The sequence below is a fragment of the Lygodium microphyllum genome, chromosome 25 (genome assembly GCF_053477565.2).
Source record: "Lygodium microphyllum isolate KBCC chromosome 25, Lygodium_microphyllum_v1.1.10, whole genome shotgun sequence".
Classification (NCBI taxonomy): Eukaryota; Viridiplantae; Streptophyta; class Polypodiopsida; order Schizaeales; family Lygodiaceae; genus Lygodium; species Lygodium microphyllum.
In genome coordinates, this window is record NC_141159.1 from 125,969,648 (window position 1) to 125,984,582 (window position 14,935).

Below are 14,935 nucleotides of genomic sequence, written 5' to 3' on the forward strand. Positions count from 1 at the left end.
ATTCTTAAAGGTCCAAGACCCCTAAACTTCATTTTTTGCTTATGTCCCTTAACTGAGTATAGGAGCACTAAGTCGCCTTGTTTGAAGTCGCGTTGCTTGACATGCTTGTCAAACCAGCTCTTGCGTCGTGCCTTCTCACATATGAGTGCATGAGTGGCTAGAAGGTGAGTCTCTGAGAGGCGTTCAAGCTCAACTAAGTGTTGCGTCCATGCCTCCTTTCCTTCCCATCGCTCTTGAAGTGCAATTCACAGGCTAGGCACAAAGAATTCTACAGGGATAATTGCTTCGATTCCATAGGTCAGCCTAAAGGGAGTCTGTCCGATAACCGTTTTGTAAGCTGTGCGATAAGCCCACAAGGCTGCCATCATCTTGTTATCCCACTTGCTACGCGAGGTAGAGATCACCATGGTTAGGACGTTGACAATAATCTTATTCATGGATTCTGCCTGGCCGTTTGCTTGAGGGTAGTATGGAGAGGATTTTCGATGGATAATTAGGAAGGTGGATAGGAGATGTGCTATCACTTCATTAATGAAGTGTGTCCCTTGGTCACTATTGAGTTCGATGGGGCAGCCGAATCGTGAGATTACATGCTCCCATAAGAACTTGGCAGTTGTTCGAGCATCATTCTTTCGTGTTGCTCTCGCCTCTGCCCACTTCATTAGGTAGTATGAGGCCACAATGATGTATTTGGCCTGCGAATACTATGTAGCGGGGTTGATGGGTCCTATGAAGTCAATTCTCCATTTTTCAAAGGGTTGTCTACAATGATTGGGGTGTAAAAATTACACAGCGCAGCGAATAGAATCTCAAAAAGAGATAGAGAGTACACAACAGATAAGAGGAGAATCAGTAAAATCTTTAGCTCCAAATAACTGATGGCTCTATCCACCTGTTGTCGTATTGCTACGCATTCGAGGTGTGAAAACCACCCGAAAGTTGTGTGTGTGAATTGATACTTTGTACATACTTAGTCGTTATGTTTGCTCTTTCATTCTATGTGGAAAATATAGTGAAGAGGGTTTGGAGCAAAAGGAATTAATCAACAATGCTCTGGTTGACATGTATGCTAAATGTGACATGCTTGTAGAAGAACATGGAGTTTTTGATGGATTGGTAACTCGAGATGCAATATCATGGGCTACACTTATTTCAAGATATGCCGATTATGGGCTTTGTGAGGAAGTACTAAACTAATTCCAAGAGATGCAAATCGAAGTACATTGGTGGATATGTATGCCAAATGTGGGAGCTTGCTTGATGTTTAGCACACCTTAGAATGGTTCGATACAGTTGGTAGGAGCATCAAGACAGGCTTGATTGCGAGTGTCATTGTATCACAGTGGACTTGGGCAGCTACTATTTTGCAAAGCTCTAATGTTGCATGGGAGTATGGTGTCAATGGCCCTTTCTGGTATGCGAGTGGGACAACAATTCAGGTGCTCCTTTTTGGAGTACTTGCCATTGAAATCAAACGGAAGGCATCATCAGCACATACAGTTGGTGAGATTGTGCATGCGAGGTGGGGTTTTTCAGTGCACATTGTTGTTGCTAGTGTTTGTTTTGCCCACTTCACCAAGACGGTCACGCACAGTAGTAGCATGCTTCGGCTTCTATAGGCCTCATCGTCTTGATTGCTTTGGTGGACCCTCCCCCCAAGACAAGTGATAGTGCTACTTCAGGTGGCAGTACAGCACTGTTTAATCTGCCTTGAAGGAGCAAGTTGTGTACATGTTATGCCAACCTTTGACTGGAGATTCTGTTGGAAGACTTATGTTTAAAGAATATTTAGCCTGCCATGCTGTCTATCCCTTCGCACCCCTGCGATTGTCGCATTGAGGACTGCAGCTTCCCTACATTCACAGTGTGGGAGAGTTATGCACAAGCAGTAAATGGAAGGTACTAACCACAGGCAACCAGGTGATGCTATCCTTGTCGCTCTCCATTTATATTTGCTAAAGATGGAGGCTGCTTTTCGATAGGTACAAGCTGCGTGTGTATGAGAGGAAAGTGTGGCTAAAAAAGTGGGGCTTTTCTGGTTCAAGAGCGTGGCAGCAGTGTTTTCTCCTCCGGTTTTGTTGGGATTTCAGCGAACAGTTCAATGAGCTATCAGAAGACTTCTAGGTTGCCTAGAGCTGCCATGGAGTATATATGCAGGAAGGAGAAAATTTTGAAAAATGCAGGAATTTTGGAGGATGATGAGCACATAGATGGGATGTATGACAGTGTGATTTGTGCAGATACGATGACAAAGATGGGAGATATGCTGAAAACTGATATGCGGAATTGTCACAGTAATGTATTAGTGCAGTCCCTGGACATGTTTCATGAAATTGCAGATTTTGTGTCACACATTGAGTCAAAGGCTGAGGTAACTCAGCAAAGAGTGTTGAGTGCTGAAGAAATTCAGCAAACAGAGTTTCCAGCTGGTTATGATCAGCTTTCAGAGACACAGAGGGCTGAAAACTTTCAGCCAACAGAGTTTACTGCTGAAATATTTCAGCATCCAGAGTTTAGGGTTGTTTCTATGCAGTCCATAGAGCAGAGGGCTGGGGATATTCAGCCATTGGAGTGCAGAATTGCTGATTTACAGCAAGATTTGAGTAATGCAAAAGAGCATAATGAAGCCAGGGTTGACACGAAATACAAAACTATGGATAAGAAGGTGAAGCCGGTTGCTGTACCGCTTCCACCTGACAGTGATCAGTAAATAGAGAGGGCTGCTAAATAGCAAATTTTGAGGAACCCGGAGCATATTGGTCATAAATTTTCAGCAGAGACTCTTGCTGAATTGAAAATTGGAAATGGTGATTTCTTGTTACCCATAGAGAAGCAATGCTTTCAGGATATGCTTGAGCGACATGGAAGGGGATTTGCTTTTTTCCCGCATGAGATTGGATGTGTGAATCTTGATATTGTTGCTCCTATGGTCATTTTTACTATTCCTCATATCCCATGGAATCTCCGACCTATTCCAGTGCCTAAAGCACACTTGCCAAAGCTGATTGATTTATTGAATGAGAAAATCAGGATGGGAATTCTTGAGCCTTCATCTGCACCATACTCAAACAGGTGGTTTACAGTTCCAAAGAAGAATGGTACTCTCCGATTTATTCAGGACCAGTGAACAGAGTTACTATCAGGAATGTTGGTATAGGTCCAGTTGTAGATGAGTTTGCAGAAGCATTTGCTGGACGTGCCATCTATTCTTTAGGTGATTTGTATTCAAGATATGATCAGCTGGCTTTGGAAAGCAGGGACATAACCACCATGAGAACTCCTATTGGGCTTGTCAGGATGTGTACCTTGCCTCAAGGTGCCACTAACTCTATTGTGCATATGATGAATGCCATGCATAAGGTCCTTCGTGATTATATACCTCAGCTTACCATGCCTTTCTTGGATGATGTGCCCATTAAGGGGTGTGCAGAAGAAGAGAAGAATGAGAGTCTAAATGATCAGGGATGCAGATACTTTGTGGCTGATCATATTTCAGCATGTGAGAAGATTTTGGTCAGGTTAGAAGAAGTGAACTTGACACTTTCAGGGCAAAAATCTGTTTTTGGAGTGAATGAGGTTGTCATTGTTGGACATATGTGTGGATATTATGGCAGGAAACCCTCACCTGATAAGGTAAATGCTATAGGCAAGATTGCGGAGTATTGTTCTACCACTTCAGAGGTACAGAGATTCATTGGAGCTTGTGTGTTTTACATGATTTGGATACCCCATTTTGCACACATAGCAGATTGTTTATATCAACTGCTTCGAAAGGGGCAGAAATTCTATTGGGATGAGAGCCACACTAGAGCTATGCGGAAATTGAAGAAGTTATTGCAGAATGCTCCTACTCTCAGGAAAGCGGATTATAATTGTGAAAGGCCTATTGTATTGACAGTTGACACTAGTCCAATTGGCATAGGTTAGGCTGTGGGTCAAGATGATGCAGATGGAAATAGGTATGCTATTCGGTTTGGGGCGAAAGTCCTAAACGAGAGACAAAGGAGATATCCGCAAATCAAGAGGGAGTTATTGGGGATTGTTACAGCTCTCAAATGTGACAAGGAGTACTTTATTGGAGCTTCAGTTGTGGTAGAAACAGATTGCTTGCCATTGATTGGTATGATCACGAGTTGCTCTACTCCGGATATAGCCATGTTGAGATGGATTGCATACATCAAGTCATTAAATCCGGAATTTAAACACATAGCAGGGAAGGATAATTCAGTGGCAGATATGTTGTCTAGAGCCAGATATGATGATGAGGAGATTCTACTTGCAGAAGAGGATGATGCAGAAATTTCAGCCACTATGGTTGATCATGTTTGTCATGTCTATGATATTGTGGCTTTCATAGAAGAACTCTATGTTGGAGATTGGTTGCAGATTGGCAGGTACCTTAGTACATTAAGCAAAAGAGATGAATGGACAGATGAAGAGTTTAAGAAGATCAGAAGGAAAGCCTACGGTTATTTTCTCAAGGACGGATTTCTTTGGAAGCATCCGAAGAAAAGAGGCAGATTACCTTTGCGGGTTGTCTGTGATAGAGAGACACAGTTACAGGTGATGAGGGAGTTTCATGAGAGTCCTTGGGCTGGTCATAGAGGAGTGTGGGCTACTTATGAGAAAATCAAGGAGAAATATTGGTGGAAAGGCATGTATAGAGATGTTTCTCACTTTGTTGAAACTTGCAGAGACTGCCAGATGTATTCGGTAGTGTGTCATTGAGATGAGCTTCATCCAACCTATCCGCTATGCATTCATTATAAGTGGGTAGTTGATTTGGTTACTATGCCTATGGGTCTATGGCAAATGAGATACATTGTTTTGGCTAGAGAGGATCTTACCAATCATGTTGAGGGCAGATCTTTGAGAAAGAAAACCACTAGTGCAGTGTGTAAGTTCTTATTGGAGGAAATTTTCTGTAGGTATGGTTGTGTGGGTAAGATCACTGTGGATCGTGGTGAATTGGATGCAGATGAAGCTAGGGAGTTTTTCTCTCAGCTAGGAATCAAGTTGGCTCTAACTACAGCATATAATCCAGAGGGAAATGGAAAGAGTGAAAGAGGGCATCTGCCGATAGTGAAAGCATTAGCCAAAGCATGCAGAGGATGGATTGGAGAATGGCCGAGACTTCTACCATTTTCTTTGTGGGCTGATCGTACGACTCATAGTGTTATCACAGGATATATGCCTGTAGAGTTGATGTATGGTCAAAAACCTGTTATGCCGACTGAGACTTGTGCTTTGACTTGGTCAGTTTTACCTTGGCAGGAGGATTTGACGAGAGAGGAGCTCTTAGCTCTTCGGATTCGACAGTTGGAGAGGAGACCAGAGGATATTCAGCTAGCTATTGACAGGTTGAAGGTTGCTAGACTAAGGAATAAGGACAGGTTTGACAGTAGGCATCGCTTGCGGCCTAGAGCAATAGAAGAGGGAGATTGGGTATTGGTCTTTGATAGCAACCTTGAAAATCAGCATACTGCACTTCAGAAGATGGTGAAAAGATGGTTTGGGCCGTACATAGTCAGACATGTTTTTGATAATGCAACATATGAGTTGACAGAATTGGATGGGACAGTGCTTAGAGTGCCTATTGCTGGAAAAAGAATCAAGATTTTCAAGAAAAGAGATGATGAGGATTATGCATTGGAAGAATTTTCAAGAGAAGAGCAACGAGAAGAAACTCCAATGGAAGGGACAAATGACATGACAGATAATATTGTTGATATACCGGAAATGCATAATGAAGAGATTGATCTATTTGTGGATCTTGATGATAACGATCATGGATAGTTGGCCCATCCGGAGGATGCGCAGGATTAGAGGGGGTGGATGTCGTATTGCTGCGCATTCGAGGTGTGAAAACCACCGGAAAGTTGTGTATGTGAATTGATACTTTGTGCATACTTAGTCCTTATGTTTGCTCTTTCATTCTATGCGGAAAATATAGTGAAGAGGGTTTGGAGCAAAAGGAATTAATCAACAATGCTCTGGTTGACATGTATGCTAAATGTGACATGCTTGTAGAAGAACATGGAGTTTTTGATGGATTGGTAACTCGAGATGCAATATCATGGGCTACACTTATTTCAAGATATGCCGATTATGGGCTTTGTGAGGAAGTACTAAACTAATTCCAAGAGATGCAAATCGAAGTACATTGGTGGATATGTATGCCAAATGTGGGAGCTTTCTTGATGTTTAGCACACCTCAGAATGGTTCAATATAGCTGGTAGGAGCATCAAGACAGGCTTGATTGCGAGTGTCATTGTATCACAGTGGACTTGGGCAGCTACTATTTTGCAAAGCTCTAATGTTGCATGGGAGTATGGTGTCAATGGCCCTTTCTGGTATGTGAGTGGGACGACAATTCAGGTGCTCCTTTTTGGAGTACTTGCCATTGAAATCAAACGGAAGGCATCATCAGCACATACAGTTGGTGAGATTGTGCGTGCGAGGTGGGGTTTTTCGGTGCACATTGTTGTTGCTGGTGTTTGTTTTGCCCACTTCGCCGAGACGGTCATGCACAATAGTAGCATGCTTCAGCTTCTATAGGCCTCATCGTCTTGATTGCTTTGGTGGACCCTCCCCCCAAGACAAGTGATAGTGCTACTTCAGGTGGCAGTACAACACTGTTTAATCTGCCTTGAAGGGGCAAGTTGTGTACATGTTATGCCAACCTTTGACTGGAGATTCTGTTGGAAGACTTCTGTTTAAAGAAGATTTAGCCTTCCATGTTGTCTATCCCTTCGCACCCCTGCGATTGTCGCATTGAGGACTGCAGCTTCCCCACATTTACAATGTGGGAGAGTTATGCACAAGCAGTAAATGGAAGGTACTAACCACAAGCAACCAGGTGATGCTATCCTTGTCGCTCTCCATTTATATTTGCTAAAGATGGAGGCCGCTTTTCAATAGGTACAAGCTGCGTGTGTATGAGAGGAAAGTGTGGCTAAAAAAGTGGGGCTTTTCTGGTTCAAGAGCGGAAGAAAAAAAGCAGGGGAGAAAACACAGAAGCAAGGGGAATCGAAGACGATCAGCCGGGGAGCTCCTCCATCTCAACTAAAGCAACAGGAGTTAAACACATCAAAAGTGGAAGAAGGGAAAGACGTGAATGTAACGAAGAGAGATGGAATTGTTTCTGAATAGATAAAGGGGAGTCGAGGGATTCAGCGACAGCGACTGCCGCTCCCGATTATGGATGGCACCCAAAAAGTAACTAATGGAGATCAGTAGAATCCTACTAAAGGTAGGGATACACGATGAAGAGAAGGAGGAGCTGGATAAAACTGGGAAGAAAAAAAAACAATCCATGATGTTCAGAAGAGGGAGATGGGGAATCGTCGACTGGTCTGAAGTTTAGGGGAATGCAATGCTCTGGGGAGAGATGGCGAAGAAGAAGACTGACAACTGAAGAAGACGAAGTCACGGGAGGTGACAAAGCCATCAACAAGAACGAAGAAGGAAATAATGATTGAGGAATGCTGTGACATGAAGATGATAAGCCATGAGGAAGAAGATTTGACGGCACCGTAATGACCACCGAAGCTCCCTCTCTTAACAAACGCACCGCACGATGGAAAACCATGAAGCTTACTGCTTTCTAGCACAAAAAGATTGATTTTTGTTAATGAAATCTGAATGATCCACAAGATCAATAATGTCCTAAAACTCCGATTGATTTTTGGTTAAACACATTCAGTAATGTGAAGTCGTAAGAACGTCACCATGATAGAAACTCAGAGGTTTGGAGTGATGAGGAAGAGTCAATATGCTGCAGTTAAAGAGGAATCATGCTGGGTTGGAAATATGCTTTATTTAATGAACTAGAAGAAGGTGCTATCAGAGTTACCTCATCGTTTGCAGATCTTGCAATTTTTGAGCAGGAAAAATCAAAGACATAGATGGATTGTAGTAGCAGACAAGGTCTTACCGAAGTTTATGCTGAAGTAATGAAAAAAAAAGGAGAAGAAGTACTCATTATAACATCTGCTTGCGCATATCTATATCTCTGATCTGAATAGTGCACAGTTTTTGTGGAAGCATACACCCACAATCATAAAACTGAACAGTCCAGAACTTGTTGCTATGTGGGAAATTGGACAATGCGTGTGGAAATATGTCCATAGGATTTTATTCACTGAAGATCTTGAAACTGCTATCCACAGCATAATCATTCATAAGAGTTAATGATGTTGCAAACTTATTGGGCATAACAGAGGAAGATGCCATCCCATGCTCTACTCAGGAGGGATGGATTTTGGATCATGCTGATATTGCATGAGCTCTGTTTTGAGCTCTTGTGGAGTGGAAAAGCTTGAATTGCTTTTTCAGAAAGTTTAGAATGTTGCTGTTTTACAGTTACCCTTTGATGCAACCATTCTTTGCTGATTGTCAGGCTTGCTGAAGAATAAAGACCTTTTTGTGGAGAAGACACGGAAGGCCTTGGTCTGAAGAATTAAGATTATGGCACAGCAACAATGTTAGAGCTGTTGATGTCATCAATCCTAGAAATACAGCAAGAAAATCAGACAGTTTGTTCACAGGTCATTGGAGTCATAACAGGTTAATCTGGAAACTTTAGAGAGTGAAGAACGTGTTGTGGAGATTGCCACTGTAAACTGATTTGGCTTTCTATTCAGCTTCAATTATTGAAAAAAAGAAAAACAGAGTTGACATCATTTTCTCATCTTGATTATTTGCTTGATTGATCTTCTATCCTGAAATTAGTCAAGGTCCTCTGTGGTTGTGACATTGCTTTCACAAACCCTTCGACACCGTGTGCTTCCACTGTGTGAAGCTTAGATGGCGATCTAGACAGAAGATAGGTGAAGAGCTTAAGGCTAGCTAGAACAACAACTCTGACTGGGTGAAAGATGAATGATTAGACCCACAACGGTCATCTTTTTGCCATCCAGCCACATAGACCTCATCTGATATACAAGTCAGGACTCAACCAATGTCCACCAGGCTCACATTTGGCTTCTCCTCATAATGGGGGCCTTACAACTTTGAGCACCATGGATCATTGGTAGCACCTAATGAGGGTGGGGCATTGATCATATCTAACACCCCCCCCTCAATGTCCACCCATAGGTGAACTATCTCCTCGGCCCAATGTCGAGTCTCTAAAGATGAACTTGAAGCAGATCCTTTGTAAGTGCTTTGGTGAAGATATCTGCTCCATTCTCCTCTGTTGGACAATAGACCAATTCCACTATCCCATCCTCCATCAAATCACGCACATAGTGATACTGGATCTCTATATGTTTGGTGCGTGCATGAAACACTCCATTTTTGGCAATGGTGATGCAACTCTGATTGTCACATCTCAGCACAATTGGTTCTTCATCCTGCACTCCCATATGCCATAGAATCCTTCTCAACCATACTGCTTCACATGCAGCAAAACAAGCTGCCTTGTACTCTGCTTTGGTAGAAGACAATGCCACTGTTGGCTGCTTCTTACTAATCCAAGAGAAAATTCATGAACCCAAAGAGAAGCAATAACCAGAAACTGACTTCCTGGAATCACTGTCTCCTACCCAATCTAAGTCACAGTTCCCCACAAGAGAAGTTCCGAAACTGTATGTGATACCATAGTCAAGAGTTTCCTTCAAGTATCTGAGCACCCACATCCCAGCCTTCCAATGACTCCTATACCTCCCAATGTCTACTAGTGTATCCTCGACGGATAACTTTGCATTCACCTCCATAGGTGTAGCTATCTCCTTGCACTCGGTCATGCCAAATGCCTTCAAGATCTCCCATGCATACTTCTTCTGAGAGATGAAGATCTTTCCTGGCTCTTACCAGAATTCAATCCCCAAACAATAGTGCAGCAAGCCCAAGTCTGTCATTTCAAACTCAGAACTCAAAGCCTTTTGAGTTTGGTTGATCATATCTTCATAGTCACCTGTAATAAGAAGGTCCTCCACATATAGGACAATCACTACAGACTTTTTACCATCCCTGTAAACATACAAGTTAGCATCTGAGGCACATCTTTTGAAGTTTAGGTTTAAAAAGAACTTATCTATCCGTTGGTACCATGCTCTGGGGGCTTATTTCAGCCCATACAATGCCTTCTTCAGCTTACACACTTTGTTCTCTGAATGGGGGGCCTCAAACTCTGCCTCCTCCTTGAGGTCACCATTTAAGAACGCTGATTTAACATCCATTTGGTACACTGGCCACTTCTTGTGGGCAACCACTGCAAGTATTGCGCGAATAGTGGTCATTCTGGCAGTTGGGGCAAATGACTCTTGAAAATCAAACCCTTCAACTTGTGAAAATCCTTGGGAAAAAAGTCTAGCTTTGTACTTTTCTAAGGTACCATCAGCCTTATACTTTACCTTCCAGACCCACTTGGTGCTAATAACCTTCCACTTTGCTGGTCGATCCACTAGCTCCCAAGTGTCATTCTTCATTATGCTGTCATACTCTGCCTGCATAGTAAACTTCCATGATGGATCTGCAAGTGCTTCTTCTAAGTCAGTTGGCTCCTTTACTTCTCTCATAATCTCAACCATCAAGGCCATATTGACTATGTGAGCAGAAGCCCTCCTTTGCTCCTTTATTCTCTGAGACCTCCTTGGCCCGTCTGCCTTCTCCTCAATAGATGCAGGCATAGGATTATTGTGGTCATAGAGTTGCTTCACCCAGTGCGGAAATGGCTTTTCTGGTGGGGTGATGTCAGGTTGGTGAACTTTTTCCTCATCATTTGAAGATCATGCTTCCTCCTCCTTAAGGATAGGGTTAGCTCTTGGGACAGGTTCATAGTGGACTACTTCTTCGCTTGATGATAAAGTGGAAGCACTTGCCTTCTCCTCCTCCACTGTATGTGGCTCCTCCTTGAACACCACATCACAGCTCGCGATGATCTTCTTTGCCTCTTGGTTATATAATTTGTAAGCCTTCTACTCATCACTATAACCTAAGAAGATACATTTTCTACTTTTTGGGTTTAACTTGTTTCTCTTCTCATCTGGAACATGTGCATAACATTCACATCCAAAAATTCTGAAATGTGAGACAGATGGTTTCTTACTAGTGTAAGCCTCATGAGGTGTTTTTCCCTTGAGAGCCTTTGTGTAGCTCCAATTTAGAATGTAGACTACAGTATTAACAACTTCAGCCCAAAAATGATTAGGCAATCCCTTGCCCTTTAGCATGCATCTTGCCATCTCCACAATGGTGCGATTCCTGCGTTCCACAACACCGTTCTACTGAGGTGTGTGAGGCGTCGTCAATTGACACTTGATCCCTTTTCTCTTGCAAAAGCCTTCAAACTCCTTTGAGTTGAACTCACCACCACCATCTGTTCTAAATTTCTTCACACTTTTCTCTGTTTCATTCTCAACAAGTTTTAGCCATTCTTTAAACTTACCAAAATCTTGAGCCTTATCATGAAGGTACACCCACATCTTCCTACTGTAGTCGTCGACAATCAACATAAAATAAGAAGATCCCCCCAAGGCCTGTGTAGGCATCTTACCACACAAGTCAGCATGCACCAACTCTAGAGGAGCCTGTGCTCTATTCTTGCTTTCTTGTGGAAATGCCTTTCTCTGTTGCTTACCCATCATACAAGCTTCACATGGTTCCTTCAATTCAGTTATTGTAGGTAGGTAAGCAACCATACCTTGCTTTTGCATCTCCTTCAACACTGCAAATCCGATGTGTCCAAACCTTTCATGCTAAATCTTACTTGTGCCCACTCCAGCGGTGGTTGTAAGAGCACTTAGCTCATACAGGTTGTTCCTTCTTTCTCATTTGCCAACAATTGTGCCAGCACTATCAAGAATTTCTGCACCTATCTTCTTGAACCTCACTTCATGACCAAGATCAGTTATGGCAACTAATAATAGATTTCTCTTGATTTCGGGAACATACAACACATTTGAAAGCTTTTTTACTTCACCATTTGCAGCAACAAAAGAAATAGTACATGTGCCCGCAGTAGGGCATTTAGCATCATTTCCAACTGTCACAATGATGGATTCTTGTAGAGGCTGCATAGAATTGTATAGACCTTTCTTGTTGGTCATGTGACGGGAGACCCTACTATCCAATACCCATGAGTCAGTGGTAGATTCTTCTTGCGCTGAGGAGCACACTTCCTCAATGGTTGCCATGAATAATTCCAACTCTGCTTCAGCCATATTGGTTGTCTCTTTCCCTTTACTTTTAAGGGTACCTTTCTTTTCATCTACCTTCTTGACACGAAAATCTGCAATTGCATGTCCTTTCTTCTTGTAGTAGAAGCACTCTCCTTGAAACTTCTTCTTACCGCCCTTCTTCTTTTTGTCACCATCATTTTTGATGGATGAACCACCTTTGCCTTTTGCATTGGCATAGAATGCAGCATCTCCATTGTTGCTTCCTTCTCGGGCTTTCAGTCTCGACTCCTCCTCCATCAATAATGCACAAAACTCCTCAAAAGTCAAAGCTTGAGGTCTTACCTGAGTATTAAGGGCAGTTACTAGTCCATCAAAATTTTGTGGAAAAATCCGAAGACACCTCCGAGCTAGCTTCTCGCTAGTCTTTTGTATCCCAACGCCAACCATCTGATCACGTAGATTCTTAATCCGAGTGATGAATGCTTCAACTGTCTCTCCTTCAGCAAACTTCTCCACTGCTAGTTGATTCTCCAAGTTTTGAATCCTTGTTTAGTTTCGCGTTTCATACTGACTCCTTAGTACATTCCAAGCCTCTGACGCTTTGGTTGTATGCTGAATCAAAGTCAAAACACTGTCAGAACAACTTATAACTAAGGCACACAATGCATCTGCATTCCTTCGTTTCCAAGCTCATAGAAGATCTACATTCAGAGGAATCATCACACTAGAATTTGATGGGTCGAGGGTAGGCTGTGGTTCTGCGTCAGTCCCCAACACAGTCTCCAGAAGCTCATAAGAATCAAGGATAGTTGTAATTTTGAACTTCCACAAGGTGTAGTTTATACCATCTAACTTGCCTTCGTTGAAGGTTGGTGGACAAACCCTCAGTGTTTGAATAGCCGGTACAGCAGCACCACCTCCTGCACCACTTCCTGATGCGCCAGAACCGCTTCCGAAAGTCGACATAGTTTCAATTTGCTATTGAAGCCTTTGCCTCTTGCATACTCTTCGATCTCTAGAGTCCCCTGGGCTCTAATACCATGTAAAAATTACACGTTGTAGTGAACAAAATTTGAGAAAGAGATAGAGAGTACACAACAAATAAGAGGAGAATTAGTAAATTCTTTAGCTCCAAAACACCAATACAAAGATGGCTCTGTCCACCCGTGCGCTTCCACTGTGTGAAGCTTAGATGGCGATCTAGACAGAAGATAGGTGAAGAGCTTAAGGCTAGCTAGAACAACAACTCTGACTGGGTGAAAGATGAATGATTGATGGCTGTGAAGGTGTTTATCTTTTATAGCCCACGAAGGTCGTTAGGTTGGCCTATTGACTGGCCTGCTGACCGGACCTACCATATGAGCCTCCACTAGTCGACCAGGGAATATTCCCTTTACCATCAGGCTGGGGGCACTGCCCCCGGACCCCCACCTTACCCCGCAACTCGATGCAATGTGCCTTAAGTTGCTACTAGCTTAACCACTCTGTCTAACCCAAATATTAGACCCGCAATGGTCACCTTTTTGCCATCCGGTCACATAGACCTCATCTGATATACAAGTCAGGACTCAACTAATGTCCGGGCTCACATTTGGCTTCTCCTCATAATGGGGGCCTTACAACTTTGACCACCATGGATCATTGGTAGCACCTAATGAGGGTGGGGCATTGATCATATCTAACAGTCAAATCCATTTGATCCTTACGAATCGGGACTTTCGTCCACTGACACTCGTCACAATGCTTAACAAATCGTGCGGCATCACGAAACAGCATTGGCCACCATAGTTGAGATTGCAACACCTTGCAAGCCATTGTGTCTTTGCTAAAGTGTCCACCAACAATTTCTCTATGTGCTTCTAAGAGCATGTCATGTATCTCATGCTTGCACACGCATCTACGCAGCAATCCATCTTGCCCTAAGCGATACAGCTGGCCTGCTATCAACTGGTCGGGTTGGATTTTGAGAATAAGTCACCTCAGCCTTGCCTTCTCTATCGGTCGTTCAGGCAATCCGTGCTCAAGCAGTTGGACTATGTCATCTTCCCAATATGGCGTTAGATTGGCCTTGAATAAATCTCTCTTGCCGCCGCTGGAGAGCTTAAAGAGGTGGTCGTCTGGCAATTCATCGATAATGCCTTCTCCAGTGGCTTCTCCTGTGGGGATGCGTGACATATGATCAGCCATATAGTGTTGTTTTCCCTTCAGTATAACAAGGGAGAAGTCAAACTCCAAAAGCAGAAGGAGCCACCGAGCTATTCATCCTGTAGTGCAAGGTTTATTCACTAGGTATAGCAAGGCTTGATAGTCCACAAAGAAGGTAAAGGGTGTAGCCAATAGATAATGCTAGAACTTCTTTACATCAAACACCATGTCCAAGCCCTCTCTTTCTGTTGTCGAGTAGTTCATCGATATGCATGTGGAAGGTAATGGTCCAATCTGGGGCTTGTAGAATTGGTGTTGTGGTTAGAGCCTTCTTCAACTCTTCATATGCTCGTTGGCATGCTTCAGTCCATTCAAAGACAATCAGCAGCTTGTATAAAGGTCTGGCTATCAATGCGTAATTCAACACAAACTGCCAATAGTATCCCGTATGGCCTAAGAAGCATTGAACTCCCTTGTAGTTGGTTAGGGATGGAAGGTCGACAATAACCCTGAATTTCGAGAAGTGCCGTTCTTCGACACTACGTGGCCAAGGATGCATCCATGCTTCATCCAAAACTGGCATTTCAAGGGGTTCAAGGAGAGACGATATAGGCAACACCGCTCAAAGACTTCTTGGAGTTTGTTTAAGTGTTCCATCCAGGTC